Consider the following 18,358-nt stretch of genomic DNA (forward strand, 5'->3'; position numbering starts at 1 on the left):
TATATGTGAGTTTATAATTCGCAAAATGGATCCTATTAGAACGAATTTATCGTGGCTACCAACAGACAGTGCAACTGAAGCATCGTAAAAGAAAGTTTTAGTTTCATGAGTTTTTCGTTAGCATTATTTCCGTTATTTCCGCTAGCAACACGACCACTGCGCCTAGGTGCACATGGTCCAGATAAAGTTTCTGTAACACCTCCATCTGATGATGAACCTGCGGTGGCTTGAAAACACACTAGTGGTACATAAAATAAATAATAGGAAAATTAAAAAAACAACACTGGTTAGATATTATACCCAGACGAATCTCCAGTTTAAATTATAGTTGCAGTTCACCATCCACAGTGGATTGTCGTGAGCTCTGTATTAGATATAGTACCCGCACAACTGAAAACAAACAAAGATACGCATGCGTAGAAAAGATAATCGACTGAAAGTTATCTCCAGATATTCTAAAAAAGTATGTTGCTAATTTTTAAAATGAAACTGTGTTAGAATCGAAGTGGGTAACTTCTGATGGTCCAGCTCACATTCGTTCAAAAGTGGTATCTGTAAATTTGTAGGTTGAGCGTTGAAGATAATGAAGTGCACACACGTAATTAAAACGAATACGCAGCTCTTGGGTCGATGTTCAATACAGTTAACGTTACTCTGATTTACAATATTTTAGGTAAACTAAGTAGTGCGGATAAAAGCACGTTATAAATATTACAGCTGCGTAAACATTTACAGTAAACTATTATTTACCGTCAGAGTTATTTGCATCCGGTAACTACGTTAGGTACCGTGTAAATCAGAACTGAATGTTAGAGCCTCAGAGATGTTGTGTTCACTGGCAGTGTAGCGTTTGACTGTGCCAGAGTGGTATCACCGAGCAAACTGACGTTAGCGTAGTGTCCAAGAAGTATCGGACACTGCTGAAGAGGCAAATAAAGCTTACTGAAATGTAATTTTAGAGATGTTAAAAACAACAGAAAGGAATATTTTCCGTCGAGCTAAATGGTGACACTAATCGTATTTGTCGTGTTTTAACGCTTCCCTAGCCACAGCTTCGTGATACTTTGCCGACTTTAATTGTATACTTAGGCTTTCAAAGACTTCTTCTGTCAGCGTTTTTAGAAGTTGTCTTATTAATAGGTTGGCAGAATTAGATCACCGAGTCAAGTCACTGAACTTCCGTATGCTGCCAGGGAGTATGTCAGTGTCGGTAATGGTACAAGCGTATTAGCGAAATCATTTCATTTCTCTGTAGCCTTTCAGCGTCAAGTTGCCCGTTTCCTAGACCACAAGCGGCGTAGCTGCTTCTCCGATTACAGTTTTTCTGCGACCTTCTGGTACCAGTGCCATCTCTGATGACAGAAATCCCGTAGATAGATGCGTGGGATACTAACGGGAGCCTCAAAAGATAGATACAACTTTAAGATATTCACATCACATCACATCACTTTAAGACAGGGCTTCACAACATACGTGCTCGCGGAGCAAGCTGTGAGCAGCAAGGCGCGAGCACGGAGCAGCGCGAGCACGCTACCCCCACTAACGGACCAGAGCGGAGAGTGGGGAGAGTCACGTGGGGTACACAACAGCTGCCGCCAGTAGATGTAAATCCGCGGCCACCTGCAGGGATATCACTCACGAATTATTACTGCGACAAATGAAACAAATAAAGGAGAATGTACACGTGCCACATAATTTCTACCATCTGTAGACACTGAAACTAAAGAATTTCACGACAATCCTATATTTTCAACACTTTCTTCAATACTACTTAAAATATCACCTCCGGTTGTAGTGTTCTTCATGGCTACTACATCGAGGAGCTCCTCCCTCACCTGAAGATCTCTGTTAACACCTCTAATAAATATGGCAAGCTGCGCTGTTCCAGTGATATCAACACTTTCGTCCAGAGCTAGAAAAATGGTTCAAATGGCTCTGAGCACTATGGGACTTAACATCTATGGTCATCAGTCCCCTAGAACTTAGAACTACTTAAACCTAACTAACCTAGGGACAGCACACAACACCCAGCCATCACGAGGCAGAGAAAATCCCTGACCCCGCCGGGAATCGAACCCGGGAACCCGGGCGTGGGAAGCGAGAACGCTACCGCACGACCACGAGATGCGGGCCTCCAGAGCTAGAGAATAGGCCATAAGATCTTTACAGATATTTGCAAACTGGCTCTGGACGTCGTCTGCCATGTCCTGTATGCGACGCATAATGGTCATGTTAGATAATGGCACAATCCAAACTGTTCAACTTGAGATGGACACAGATGTTCCGCTGCAACTACCAAACATTCTTTTATTAAATCGCCATCAGAGAAGGGGCGCAGGGATTTTGCTAAAAGCAAAGCAATTTTGTAACCCACTCTGAGAGCTGCCTCAGTTGATTTTTCTTCGTCGTCCAGATCTTCTTCGGATAGCTTCCTTTTAAGTTTAATAACTTCCTGTGCACGATCTGGTCAATCACATTTTCCACGTCCGTAGTCTTTCGCGTGGTACGACATACAATGTCGCTGCAAATTAAATTTCATAAAAGAATTCAGCGTTTTATGACATACTAAACATTTTGCAACACCATCTTTTTCTGTAAACAGATACAATTCCTCCCAATGGGGGTTGAACAGCTAAAGCATGGTTGGGGTTACACAACGGCGACTTCACATGATTCTTAACCAGCGAAGTGACTGTTAAGAGCTGATCGTAGTACTTTAAACGTTACACAGTCGGCGCGAATTCAATAGGCACGCTGCGGCCCTATTCAAACGTGCGCGCGCATTTCCCCTCCCTCCCCTCCTTCCCTACTCCACGACCTTGCACCTGCTCGCGAGCACGTGCCTGAGCAGACGCGAGTACTCGCGCTCAAAACCGGCCAGTTGTTAAGCCCTGCTTTAAGATATTCACATCATTTTGGGCTTATGTGGCAAACTATCTCACAAAGTTTCCATTCCATTCAGCCAACATGTGTGTTTGAATCGTATGGTTGAACGCACAACATCCAATCTGTATTCAAGTTCTATCCACATTCGGCGCAACATATACGCATCAACTATTGCAATGGCAGCAACGATTCGGTTCTTAAAGTCATTTTTGTTTGACAGGCATTTGGTAGCTCTGTCCTTGACTCACCCCAATAAACATATGTCCATCGGAGTAATGTCGGGTGACCTAGGAGACCAGGGAACTGGACGATCCCTGCTAGTCCAGCGACCTGCAAACACCTCATGTAGAACATCTCGCACAGTCTGAGTCCAATGTGGTGGTTGACAATGTCGTTGGAAAACGAGTGTGTCTTGGTGAGCTGCCAGTTGTGGCAACGCAAACAGTGTCAGCATATCAAGATAACTGAACAGCCAACCGCATCCGTGCTGTGTCGGCTTCACTGGTTGGACGTCATTCAGTATGATGCTTCACATCAGTGCTTCCTATCTGCATAAAATTCCTGTTCCACTGGCGTATCAATGTCCGCGATGGTGGCTGCTTCCTACAAGACGTTTGGAAGTTCCTTTGTACCTGCATGTCTGATTTTGTCCATAAACCAATCTACATGCTGAGCCTTTCCTTGAAACTTTGTCGTTCTAGGGGCTTCAGTCCGGAACCGCGCTGCTACTGCGGTCGCAGGTTCGAATCCTGCCTCGGGTATCGATGTGTGTGATATCCTTAGGTTAGTTAGGTTTAAGTAGTTCTAAGTTCTAGGGGACTGATGACCTCAGCTGTTAAGTCCCATAGCGCTCAGAGCCATTTTTGAAACGTTGTTATTGTAGTCCACTGACGACAATCTGAAATACACGCAAACAAAACATAAGACAAACATGGTGTGAATATCTCAGCGAGTTTGGGTGTTATAATACGCTGAAGTTGTAGAGTACCTTTTGTACACCCTGTATTTTCGCTTCGTAATACATAATCATATTTTTGCTCGTGAGGCCACATTGGGCAACATCAGTTTCGTCAAAATTGCGATATTTAATGAGGCGTCGATGTTCTGTGCAGCATTCTGAAATCCTCCCAATGTTAGTACCACCACTTTCACAAGGAATTTTACAAGTCGCAGAAACAATGAGAACGAAGGTGTATTCCACCAGGCGATTTTCTCGTGTGGTCGGTAAATGGATTGAATAGTGTCTGCTCAAGACTCTGTTTTATTTGATGTACCTCCGAAGAAAGGAAGCTGTGGTATAAGCTGATCACCTTGTGATGATTAGTATTTCTATGGTTTCTATGATTAACTTAACACAGTACTTCGTTCACTGTAGACATCCTTCTGGAACACCTTTTTCAGATATCTCGAAATGCGGGTGGTCTTGTTAGGCAAACTTCTCCTTTCGGGCCGGATGATGAACATTTGAAACTTGTTTATAACAAAGTTTTGTTTTGGTGTTATGAACTAAAAATTGAAATGAACTGAACTGGCTTCCAGTTCTTAGCTTCGTGTGTGACTGTGTTGTTATCTTCAACAATGCAAGTGGTGTACTTACACAATACTACCTGATAGAATGAGTCACCAAATGCCTGAAACTGTATAACTTTACATCCATACTGCAACTAATTTCTACAAAATTAATTAGAAAACCAAAGCTGTATGCTAGAGATACAGTATTTCTGTACTGTGAAGTGCAGTGAACAAAGCTACAATGCATGACGTCGCATTACGTGACTTCCAGTACCAACACACAAAGATAACACAATAAAAACGCTGCACAAATTTGCAAACCTAATTTTGAAAGAGTAAATACCCAAAGTGTTTGTATAAAATTTTTCTGTGATTCTACGTCCGCAAACTAAGTAAAGAAAATTCCAAATGATACATTCGCAAATCTAACGCTGCTCTTTAATTATGAGAATGTCCGCATAAAGCCGACCGGAGTGGCCGTGCGGTTCCAGGCGCTACAGTTTGGAGCCGAGCGACCGCTACGGTCGCAGGTTCGAATCCTGCCTCGGGCATGGATGTGTGTGGTGTCCTTAGGTCAGTTAGGTTTAATTAGTTCTAAGTTCTAGGCGACTGATGACCTCAGAAGTTAAGTCGCATAGAACCATTTGTCTGCATAAGGAATGAGATCTGAACTGAATTTTACCTAAACTGAACCCGACAATAATCTGAAAATGCAATGCTTAACTGTGATTGACCTCGTGGTCCTGGCTGCAATGTAAAACTGGCCCTAACAAATTTTTGTGGCTTAGCTGTAGCAACGGAAACTCGGTACTGCTCGAAAATAATGAACATAAAAAATAAAGCGCAGCAGCAGAGTAGCTAGAAAGGGAAGAGAGTCTTATGCAGTGCGATGCAAGGACATGCAGCTATTCCAAGTACATTAAGGTGACTTTAGTCACTGTGTTCCCAAAAGAGAAATACGACGGCACGAAATTAAAAATTCAAATTTTCATGAGGAGCCGGTTTAGGATATTGCATTCGCTGATTGATGTAGAAGAGAGACTAGCACTCAAAAACTATTCTGGAACTCTGATTTCCTCCATAAAAATTACTACTCTCTTTACAAAAATTACTTCATATTAAAATATGTCTCTGCCACGAAATTAATTATTGATATCATAAAGGAGTGCAAGCTATGTGAACAAATAGCTTCTACTTAATCACATCTCGGCAATCGAACTAACTGACCAGCCGGCCGCTGGTGGCCGAGCGGTTCTGGCGCTACAGCTGGAACCGCGCGACCGCTACGGTCGCAGGTTCGAATCCTGCCTCGGGCATGGATGTGTGTGTTGTCCTTAGGTTAGTTAGGTTTAAGTAGTTCTAAGTTCTAGGGGACTTACGACCTCAGCAGTTGAGTCCCATAGTGCTCAGAGCCATTTTTTTTTTTTAACTAACTGACCCGAACCAACACAGAAAAAATTCTACTAAAACCTCCCGTTTTTTAAACACACAGTAAGTTACTCACAAGGGCACCTCCCCACCGCACCGCCCTCAGATTTAGTTATAAGTTGGCACAGTGGATAGGCCTTGAAAAACTGAACACAGATCAATTGAGAAAACAGGAAGAAGTTGTGTGGAACTGTGAAAAAATAAGCAAAATATACAAACTGAGAAGTTCATCGGAAGACAGGCAACATCAAGGACACTTCGAACGCAGGAGCGCTGTGGTCTCGTGGTAACGTGAGAAGCTGCGGAACCGAAGGTCCTTGGTTCAAATCTTTCATCGAGTATAAAGTTTAATTTTTTATTTTCAGTTTATGTGAAAACTCTTATGTTTTCATCACATTTTTGGGAGTGATTATCACATCCACAAGAAAACCTAAATCGGGCAAGGTAGAAGAATCTTTTTACCCTTTCGCCAAGTGTACAAGTTAGGTGGGTCGACAACATATTCCTGTCATGTGACGCACATGCCGTTACCGGTGTCGTATAGAAAATATCAGATGTGTTTTCCTGTGGAGGAATCGGTTGACCTATGACCTTGCGATCAAATGTTTTCGGTTCCCAGTGGAGAGGCACGTCCTTTCGTCTACTAATCGCACGGTTTTGCGATGCGGTCGCAAAACACAGACACTAAACTTATTACAGTGAACAGAGATGTCAATGAACGAACGGACAGATCATAACTATAGGTGGAGCAGAAGTAGAAGAAACTTTTTTTATATATACTACAGAATATACCTAAATTGAAGAAGAGGGAAAATTTTGTCATATTACATAAGAGAAGCAGAAAGGATAGTGTGAGTAATCAATAGAATTTTATAGGCACAAAGTAAAGGAAATCATTGTAAAAAAATATCTAATAATAATAATGAGTAGTTGGCACTTTCCACTAAGTAATGCTTGTTTCCTATTCAGTATAGTACAAATAATGGAAGAACTAAGGACCTCTCATTCAGCAGCTTATAAAGGCACATTTGCATGCCGTGCGTGAGTTTCCTCGGAAACGCGAAATCTTAATTAAATAATTAATCTCTGACAAATAAATAAAGCCTACGGCACAGAACTGCAGCGCTATGTCGCTGATAAAACAAGAACACAATTAGGATACTCTTATGTTTCTTTAAGAAGGAAGAGGTCTTGGACAAGTGGTGCGGGAAGCTCGTATATTTTATTGACTGGCACACCGCCATATTTCATGTTGTATAAGAACACTGCGAGTTGCAATCTTTCTAGGCACTCGTTTCTGTAAAGAATTTATATTTATGAAAGTAAGTAGAATTATTTAACTGTAGGCTTATTCGTTGAATATATCTGATTTAACTAACTGTGTAAACTTTTTATGTTTAGTAGACAGTCACCTCTGTACGACGTATTGACATGGCTGGCAAATTATTCTAATATTGAGATTTAGATTTGAGTCCGCACCTACCGCAGCAGTCTTTGGAAACTTTAAATACGAAGTCCGATTATTTGAGTCTTATTTCACGGTCGACTACGAATAACATTGCATTTACGAAAAAGCCATTGTCAAGCGTCTGACACCAAATAATTAAACGTCCACGTTCCAGATAAGCAAATATTAATTACAACCAATCACTATCATACAGATAGAATAATTAATATTTTATTCTATTTTATTTTATTTATTTTATATTGGCGACTGCGTGTCGGACTTGTTATTTTGTCATTTGTTACATTGTTCTCTTTGTTTCATGTGAAAAATCAACTTTCTGGACCTGGACTTGACTATATGAGAAATAACAAATATCTGAAGATATTTGCCAATTATAAAATTTTGCGGGAAGACGCAATGAAGCTTCCAGCAAAATAAGATAAGACGCAGCATCTTTGCATTGGCAGGCTTGACCAGACGCATAATTCAGTGTATTAGCTCTTCAGTAGATTCTGTAGTATTTCTTTCGCGCGTAGCAGTTTTCAATGATAAATTTCATTCTCAGTACTTTTCCTTAAACAATAACTTCTGCAACAATACCAATACACGAGTGTACAATATGGCCGACTTCTGTACGATACGTTGTAACATGGACAGCAGCCATTAACAATAATCCCATATTCAGTTTACATTTATAAATTAACCAACAGCCATTGTTGCTACGAGCGATTCATGCTCAACTGCATTTTATTTTAAAACCAGTGTCAAACATTATTTTCTTGAAACATATATCACGTGTGGCATGGTCATAACTAGAAAACAATACGCAAAGATGGAACAGCAAAGACATACTATTCAGACACAATCCGACTCGGACGAGAGACAAGTGTTAGAAAATGACTTTACGACAGCAAACGGTAGTGACGATTCATCAAATATTGACGCAAGTGTTAACGGAAATTTTGACAATAGGCCGTCCACCACAAAAATTTCAAAGTCTCAGTTAAAGCCCATGTTAATACATGACGTCACGTCTAATGACGCGGCGGGGGCAGAGACCTTGCAAACAGTAAACATTGCCAACATGTTACAAATGCTAATGAAACAGAACGCGGAAAACATGGCAACCTTAAAGACACAGACACAGACACAAAATGACGAAATTAAATCTGATCTCATAGCAATCAAGACAGGTAATGACACTTTATGTAAACGTGTAGAACTTATAGACGCCACACTGACCAAACAGATGACTGAACTCAGTACGAAATTTTCCAAGCTTAATACGAGACAAGAAAAGACTACAAATGACGTAGCACTTTTACAGACACAAGTAAAAAACCTTAATGTCACGTGTGAAGCTCTTACTGAACAAATTCAAAACATATCCTTCAGTACACGACAACCTTGAAAAACGAATTACTGACGTGCAGAATAAATTTGACAATGTTGAACGACACCTGACTGACATCTTACAATCTGATGCCACAGCTCATTTTCAAAATATTAATAAAGAATTTCATGATTGGGTAGAGAACAAAGACAAACATTTTGATAGATGCATACGTGAAATTTTACCAACAATTGTGCACGACTCCGTAGCGGAATACATCAGTAATAACAAACAGCTGATTAGTGACGCAGTACAATCCGTCACTGCACCCATGAGACAATTCACCGATCAACCACAGTCTGAATGTAACGAAAATATCAGTCAAAATGTACAGTTCAGAAACCAATATACATTCGAGTATGACGCACACATACCGCACACGACAAACACACAAGAACAAAACACACTACGACTACAACACATACCACGACGTGCAACCACAAACACAAGCTATTATCATGGTAAACCACAGCAACATTATCGTAATTACTCGCCAGCTGAACATTGCAGTAATTACAGTGGAACAAATCCATATCATAATGCAAAGGAAGAAGAAAGCTTAATAAAACACAGGCAATTTCAGGCTTTTATCCCAGAAAAACGAACCATTCATCCGGTGATTTTTCTTAAATCTTTTAGTAACGCATTTCCACACACTTGGAGTGACCGGAAAAAGGTTTCATATATTGTCGGTTACATCCAAGGCGATGCAGCTGTCTGGGCATACAGTCAAGCTGACGTATGTACCACGTACAGTGAGTTTGAGCGTGCCTTTCTGAACAAATTCTGGTCGCAATCCGTCCAGGAGCGACTCAGAAGACAAATTTTAGAACCTGAAACTTTCAACAGTAAAAATGGCAACTTACGCAGATATTTTGAAAAATACTTGAACATGGGACATTTTTTAGACGAACCAGTAGCAACACGTGATATACTCCGTGCGTTGAAGGCCAAATTGCCTTTCAACATTAAAGAAAAACTCTTACATATTCCGGATGACGATCCAGATTATTTTTTAACAGCTTTAGATTCGGTCGACATGTTACTAGAAGATCAGCGCTTCGCGCGGCAAAACAGCAGCCACAATGTTTATACTAGTGGTATGCAAAACATGCAGGCTTGCCAACTCAATTCTGGCGCGCCCACAGTTGGATACGCGGTACAGCAAAAACAGCAAACTCACATGCCGTCTCAATACGGAAATCAAAATCAACACGCGTATTCCAATACAAACAACAGTTACAACAGTAATAACACTCCATGCGGCAATCCATACAAAAGGCACCGCGGTAATAACAACAACGGTAACAACGGATACAAATGTAACAACAAAAACACAAACAGAAATAGAAATAATAATAACTACGAGCCAAGACAGCATCAAGGCTGGACTCGTAGCGATCAATACTTTTATTCAAACACTGCTATACCACAGCAGCCACCAGGACAAAATTGGAGCATACCTTACGACCGACAGGTAAGTCATAATGCGCAACAGCAACAACAACCGCAAAAGTTTGGAGATCACAACAGGCAATATCCGAATGTGAATATAATAGAAATGACACCTGACACACAACCTCAATCTGTGTCAGTACCTAATACAAATGCTAATCCAACAAACTAGAAACAGTCACTTCTATGCCCCGGGTCGTGGCTGAAGAATTCTTGGGGGGGCGACTTCAATGTTAATCAGTTATTTGACACCACAATTGAACAACAAAATAATGATATGCCTAATAATTCAAAACAAAAACTACCTGTTTTATTTATAAGATACAACCACAATGACAATATATCAGATGAACTTTTGCAAGACAGTACACAATGTCGTTCAAACACAAATGAAATTGTTTTAGCATCTACTACTGGTGTAGTAGGTGGGATTCCAACTACTATTATCTTAGATACAGATGCAGCTGTGAGCGTTTTGTCTTTTAATTTCTATAAAAAGATGTGTGAATTGGAGCCTGTGCCTGAGTTTCCTGCCCAAAACTGTAATATAACTACTGCTCTAGGTAATAAGTCATGTAGGGTTACGAAGCAAGTTTTTGTAAACATTAAAATAGGGAATGGAACCGTACAATGGCCATTCCTGGTTGTACAAAACCTTGTGACAAATTGCATATTAGGAATAGATATTATGAGCGAGAAGGACTGCATTATAGACTTCTCCAAAAGTAAATGCATTTTAAATGATAAAGGCAGTGTAATTATTATTGATTTGGACAGGAGAACTCTAAAGCATGACAAACACTGTACAGGGTACAAGGTTCAGTTAGTACTTGACAATGACATTCAAGACACGCACACACACTCATCTGACACAGAGATAATGGACTTGAAAACATTGCTTGATCATAAGATAAATGAAGCTACAGCTCTCAGTGTGCATGAACGTATGAAACTACAGGAAGTGCTATCCAAATATTTACAAGTTTTTACCAAACGATTAGGTGTTATCAACACGTATGTGAACAAGATTGAAATTAAGCCTCACAAGATCTTCTACCACAAGACATATAACGTACCGTTATCTCAACGACCTGCTGTGTGGCAAGAACTAAAACAAATTACAACATAGATAATAAGTAGTATAGAAATTTTCATTTCAGCTGTACCAGTGACGCAGTTGAAGACAGAACTTTTCTTTCAACGCCGCGGCACCACCGAGAAGACGGAATATTAAAGTAAAATTTATGATTACGTAGCAGTGAATGATATATTAATTTTTCACGGAACATTTGTGACTGTAGGTACCACTGACTTGGTATGACACCTGACGAACCGACAGACGTCATCTGTGAAGCGATCTTTTACTTCGAGAAATAGATTAGACGCACATCTCTCAGCAAGAAAAGCATCTACCAGTAGCCAAGGCCACACAGACACTATACACACACGCACAAAACGCGAGGAATCGAACAGTTTTCCGTCTCTTATTATTTTGAATATTTATTGAGTAGTGAAAACGCCTGGTCTTGCCTACTGATGTAATGAATGTTGTGTCTAACCTATCTTAATTTCAGATGACATCACAAAAAACATCGATAAAATCCCAGCAAAACCGTTAAAAACATCGATAAAATCCCAGCAAAACCGTTAAAGAGGACGTAATTATCTGCAATTCATGTAATCAAATGTGACACAATGTAATAATTTATAGCTATGTAATGATGATGTAAACATGTTTATGTGTAACTGTATTATGTTTATGCAAAGAAAATGTGACGTGTATATGTATGATTACTTATGTTTTTTTTTTAAATAAAAAGATGTATAATGTAACTGTTACTATGTGAAAATTTGAACAATAACGAGTTCCAAAAAAGCATTGCATAGTGAACCACTGTTCACGGACATTAACGTACATTACTAAGTCTGCAACTACGCAGAAACCTATGTGAAAGAAACTGTTAATGACATTCAACATGCATCGTACCTTTGTAAACGCGATGAACGATTTCTTTGATAAGTAACCACGAACATTTAGGTGAGCTATATTTAGCAAAAAAAAACTGAAAATGTGAAGTGCGTAATTGGTGCATCGTCTAGTGACATTACTACAGTATCTAACTTCAAGATGTTAACTGGATTAAATGGTCACAACGTGCCTGTCCAGAAAACAACACGACGAGTGGAAGAATTTTGGTTGGAACTTCAGGGAACGGAATGTTCTCGAAATGTGACGGACACACTTACCTGGACTGTCCAAGGATCGACGCCAGCTATGTGCCGTCCGAGGTTCTGCAACCAAGCTTCCAAGGAATATCGAAAACGAACTGCATATGGACCAATTACTCGACGGGTCACGTCTGATCTGTAATAAACAATGCTTTTTGTCACAACGAACTGCATCACAACGACTATAATGGAAATAGGAAATGGACATGCTTATGTATCAATCACGTTGTTATACAGCGATGTTACTGTGATAAAAAAAAAAAAAAACTTTACCACGACGACACTAACCTGTGAAAAATTATTGTGCAGCAGATGATTATAAACTGTAATAACGACACGATGTGTATAGGTCAACGCACCTGAAACAAAAAGACATTTTTCTTTGAAGCATTTCATTGCAATACTATGTAACTAAGAACATTCAACAATCTAAAGTTGTATTGTATTATAACAAATATTGTAATTTTAAAACTAAGTTACCTGTCATAGAATGTAGTCTTCATATGTAATCTTGGTGGAATATTTTCTTTGTGCAACGACTAAGAAATACGCGCGCACACGAACAATATGAACTGCAATACTGTGCCGCGTGATCTAAATTAACGATATAACGGCAGTGCCGGAGTCACACTGACGCTTCTGCGCATGTGCGCCCTCTATTTTGCCAACATAAGAACTTTTACGGCGCACGCGCGTCATTCAAATTTTGTATATAATATACAGTATAATGTAAGTCATGTAAATAGTTGTAGATAACTTAGATTTTCTAGTGCCTTTAGGTGAATTGCTCGCCTGCAGGTGTGTCCTTTCGCCTCGCAATTCAGGGGGCAATATAAAGGCACATTTGCATGCCGTGCGTGAGTTTCCTCGGAAACGCGAAATCTTAATTAAATAATTAATCTCTGACAAATAAATAAAGCCTATGGCACAGAACTGCAGCGCTATGTCGCTGATAAAACAAGAACACAATTAGGATACTCTTATGTTTCTTTAAGAAGGAAGAGGTCTTGGACAAGTGGTGCGGGAAGCTCGTATATTTTATTGACTGGCACACCGCCATATTTGATGTTGTATAAGAACACTGCGAGTTGCAATCTTACTAGGCACTCGTTTCTGTAAAGAATTTATATTTATGAAAGTAAGTAGAATTATTTAACTGTAGGCTTATTCGTTGAATATATCTGATTTAACTAACTGTGTAAACTTTTTATGTTTAGTAGACAGTCACCTCTGTACGACGTATTGACATGGCTGGCAAATTATTCTAATATTGAGATTTAGATTTGAGTCCGCACCTACCGCAGCAGTCTTTGGAAACTTTAAATACGAAGTCCGATTATTTGAGTCTTATTTCACGGTCGACTACGAATAACATTGCATTTACGAAAAAGCCATTGTCAAGCGTCTGACACCAAATAATTAAACGTCCACGTTCCAGATAAGCAAATATTAATTACAACCAATCACTATCATACAGATAGAATAATTAATATTTTATTCTATTTTATTTTATTTATTTTATAAGCTGTTCACACTAACCACCCGACCACGGCGCTCCTGTGCCCATATTATCCTTGATGTTGCCTATGTTGCCCATGGACTACTCAGATTGTATATTTTGCTTATTTTTTTATAGTTCCACGCAACTTCTTCCTGTTTTCTCGACTGATCTGTGTTCAGTTTATCAAGGCCTATCCACTGTGCCAACTTATAACTAAATCTGAGAGGGGTGCGATGGGGAGGTTCCCTTGTCAGAAACATGAAATGCAGCATTACCTGAAAAACTTCACTTCTCTCATATCAGTTTTTACCAAATCATACTTCCAAAATTCAGCATCCTCTGCACCTGATCTCTGCTAGCAATTTCAAAATCGCTTAGTAAGCTGATCAACATCCGACTCACTCCCTTATGACGCACAGAATGCTACTGCCAACGACACTATTGCCCATAACCAAAGATCAGACTGCTTGTGCTCAGCACCTCTGTGGCTCCGTATGTAACATACACTGTTTAAAGCCTGCATGTCGAGATGTCATTAGTTGATATTTAATATTAAATTGTACAGAGTTGCGCTTTTGATAGATCATTATTGTGCCGTAGCACTGAAACGGTATATTTTCGTAGCACACAAATCTTAGCTCTAAAAACACCAATTACAGGAAACTTAACCTACCGATTGGTAGTTTTCTCTCATTTTATTATAACAAATCAGCGCTAACACAATGCGTTTTCGAGAGCAGTTTCCTGGTACTCGATGAGAAAGAAAACCTGCCAAATGCAAAGTTTAACGCTATACAATATAGCGACACCTACGTTCTGCTTGTGACGTAAAACGATGTTGCATCTCATTGGCCACTTTCTTCTCCAAGAGGCAAAAATCTGACATGCCAGATTCTTTATTTCGCGCTCCGCAGTGTAGAGGAACGTGGAATTCCAGGCTGACGTCACCAGCTGCTCATCCACACAAGATCTGTCTCGTGAGAGGAGCTTTTAACACACAGAGTCACAACGACGCTACGCGCAAAACGAGAGACGGAAAGTAGAATGTTTCTCTCAGCATACAGCCGGCCGGGGTGGCCGAGCGGTTCTAGGCGCTAAAGTCTGGAACTGAGCGACCGCTACGGTCGCAGGTTCGAATCCTGCCTCGGGCATGGATGTGTGTGGTGTCCTTAGGTTAGTTAGGTTTAATTAGTTCTAAGTTCTAGGAGACTGATTACCTCAGAAGTTAAGTCCCATAGTGCTCAGAGCCATTTGAACCATTTTTTGTCAGCATAGTACATAATACATATACATAATATAAATACATAATACATATACATTAAATCCAAATGAACTTTGTACATACTTAGTATAGAATCTTTGCTTTATTCTTTCTTTGCTACAGCCTTTATCCCGCATTGTGCGCAGCGTCGGCAGGGTTAAGTACGGATTTGGCATAGTGAATGTTTAAGGGGTGGCCGGATGCCCTTCCTGCCGCCACCCCATACCCCCTGGGACGGAATTTGTGTACCTCACCTGTCTGCGTCTAGTGTAAATCGTGAAATAGTGTGAATGTGTTTCAAATGTCTGCGAGTCGTATAACTGAGGCGGGACGTGGGGACCAGCCCGGTATTCACATAGGAGAATGTGGAAAACCGCCTAAAAACCACATCCAGGCTGGCCGGCACACCGGCCGTCGTCGTTAATCCGCCGGGCGGATTCGATCAGGGGCCGGCGCCCATACTCAATTCCAGTAAGCAGCGCATTAGCGCTATCGGCTATGCTGGCGGATATAGTATAGAATGGAAGATCAAAATACAGTTGACTCATGCATTAGATAGCATATTACAGTGTATGTGGTACCCGGACGCCGACCAAGTTGTATTGTAAATATTGTGTAACAGTGTTGTAATTTTAAGGTGAAATAGTAATGAAAGCATTGCATTTTGTTTCGTATGCAACTGCAAGTGGAGCTGAGCTTAGTAGCTGATCGCACCGGCTCCTGACCTACGTACTTCTCAAAGAGGAATAAAGGTAGGGTTATGCAGCAACTTTTACCTTTCATCTCGTCTGTGCCAGTAGTCAGTCGTATTAGAAGTCTTATTAGCTTTGATAATGCGCAGCCTTGCTGTCTGTTCTACTAAGGAACTAGATTTCATTTGCCATCGTTTCTCGGTGTAGACAGAGACAGTACACCAGGTATTCCATCATTAAATGCTTTTTATATGAACAAGGAAAGTGAATCGTGGCCTCAGACGCGCAGACCGCTCCTGAAAGCTCAGTGCAGGCGGAGATACGTGTGACGGAACAGGTGGCGCAGACCAACTGTGCGGCAGAATCAGAAGCTAACTAAGTCGCTCGGACAGAGTGAGGAAGGCTTGCCGCGTTTGACAGCCTGCCCTGCGCTTCTGCTTGGTCCTTGTGGTGGTGGTTAGTGTTTAACGTTCCGTCGACAACGAGGTCATTAGAGACGGAGCGCAAGCTCGGGTTAGGGAAGGAGTGGGAAGGAAATCGGCCGTGCCCTTTCAAAGGAACCATCCCGGCATTTGCCTGAAACGATTTAGGGAAATCACGGAAAACCTAAATCAGGATGGCCGGAGACGGGATTGAACCGTCGTCCTCCAGAATGCGAGTCCAGTGTGCTAACCACTGCGCCACCTCGCCCGGTATTTGCTTGGTCCTTGTGCTGTGCCTCATTCGAGTGCTTGCTTTAAAAAAGGCCGGGAGAACTGTTCTACTTCTGCTCTGTCTCTGCTGCGAGCAGCGTGCGGCGGGTCTTAGAGATCTCGACTATGGAGGCAAGTGTTTACTATTTAGCTTAAAACTACACTACTGGCCATTAAAACTGCTACACCAAGAAGAAATGTAGATAATAAACGGGTATTCATTGGACAAATATATTATACTAGAACTGACATGTGATTACATTTTCACCGAAGCCATGGTCTCCGAACTGATAGTCCATGCTGCTGCAAACGTCGTCGAACTGTTCGTGCAGATGGTTGTTGTCTTGCAAACGTCCCCATCTGTTGACACAGGGATCGAGACGTGGTTGCACGATCCGTTACAGCCATGCGGATAAGATGCCTGTCACCTCGACTGCTAGTGATTCGAGGCCGTTGGGATCCAGCACTGCGTTCCGTATTACCCTCTTGAACCTACCGATTCCATATTTTGCTAACAGTCATTGGATCTCGAACATCGCAAGCAGCAATGTCGCGATACGATAAACCGCAATCGCGATAGGCTACAATCGGAACTTTACGATGGTATGCCCGCATCTCGTGGTCGTGCGGTAGCGTTCTCGCTTCCCACGCCCGGGTTCCCGGGTTCGATTCCCGGCGGGGTCAGGGATTTTCTCTGCCTCGTGATGGCTGGGTGTTGTGTGATGTCCTTAGGTTAGTTAGGTTTAAGTAGTTCTAAGTTCTAGGGGACTGATGGCCATAGCTGTTAAGTCCCATAGTGCTCAGAGCCATTTGAACCATTTTTGAACGATGGTATGCATTTCTCCTCCTTACACGAGGCAGAGGCATCACAACAACGTTTCACCAGGCAACTTGTCAGCACGTTGTAGGTGTCACCACCGGCGCCAACCTTGTGTGAATGCTCTGAGAAGCTAATCATTTGCATGTCACAGCATCTTCTTGCTGTCTGTTAAATTTCGCGTCTGTAACATGTCATCTTCGTGGTGAAGCAATTTTAATGGCCAGTAGTGTATTTCGGCATTCACCGAACAACAACTGTGAGCTGCCACTCGTAACTCATATCCTGGGTGCGCTCCCGGACTGCCACATTCTATCGCCGCGCGCCTGTACCAGCTGGAGACTAGCAGCTGGGCGCGTGGCGTCTGCGCCCGTTCCCGGTAGGGGCGCTAGCAGCGTGGCGCCGGCCCACGGCTGCGTTGCCCTTGTGCGTGTTGCGTGCGGCGTGCGAGTGTGTGGGAGCTGCAGGCAGTGCCTCGTCGACATGGCAGGCGATCGCGGGAGTGCTTCGTGCGCGCTGCGAACGTAACCTCATCCATGACGTCCGACGCAGTCGCAGCCGCCGCCGCTGTCGCCGTCCGAGGGAACGCAAGTGAGTACTTGGCGCCAGCCCACACACCGGTTCTCCCACGTGCTCTCCCCGCCAATGCGGCCTTTGCGCATGCGCCGACTTGCCTAAGAGCTACCTGGTAAACGTAAACATTCCACCGTTACGAATAGCTGAGCGGTACCCGGAGTACTTGCACTCTGCTAAGCTAACAGGTGTAATGGCACATCCCTCCTTGATCTCTCCCTGCAGAGTGCACTATGCAGAGTAAACAATGCAATTAGTAGGCGAACTTTTCTTAATACGCGTCTCCCTATCCTTCCTCCCACCCTCCATACACCAGGTATTTATAATTAAAGCGCATCTACTCGCGGAGGTCCAGGGTGGGCTGTAATTATCGTATGACAACGAAGCTTGGTAGATATACTAACGCTGTAGCGGAACCAGTTTACGCTGGAAAACAAATAGCCGGCGGCGGTGGCCGTGCGGTTCTAGGTGC

General features: G+C 41.9%; 1 protein-coding gene and 1 non-coding gene across 2 annotated transcripts in view; one reads left to right on the plus strand and one right to left on the minus strand.

The window, feature by feature from the left end:
- Positions 1-16,421: 16,421 nt before the first annotated feature.
- Trnaa-cgc (transfer RNA alanine (anticodon CGC)) lies at positions 16,422-16,494 on the minus strand. The gene has a single exon. It is a non-coding gene; the product is annotated as a tRNA-Ala (tRNA).
- Positions 16,495-17,817: 1,323 nt separating this feature from the next.
- LOC126259740 (uncharacterized) overlaps positions 17,818-18,358 on the plus strand; it is a 459,982-nt gene continuing 459,441 nt past the window's right edge. The window contains exon 1 of the mRNA XM_049956726.1: positions 17,818-17,904. The gene's annotated coding sequence lies outside the window, so the exon portion shown is untranslated. The remainder of the gene's footprint in view (positions 17,905-18,358) is intronic.

Source organism: Schistocerca nitens, chromosome 5 (genome assembly GCF_023898315.1).
Source record: "Schistocerca nitens isolate TAMUIC-IGC-003100 chromosome 5, iqSchNite1.1, whole genome shotgun sequence".
NCBI lineage: Eukaryota > Metazoa > Arthropoda > Insecta > Orthoptera > Acrididae > Schistocerca > Schistocerca nitens.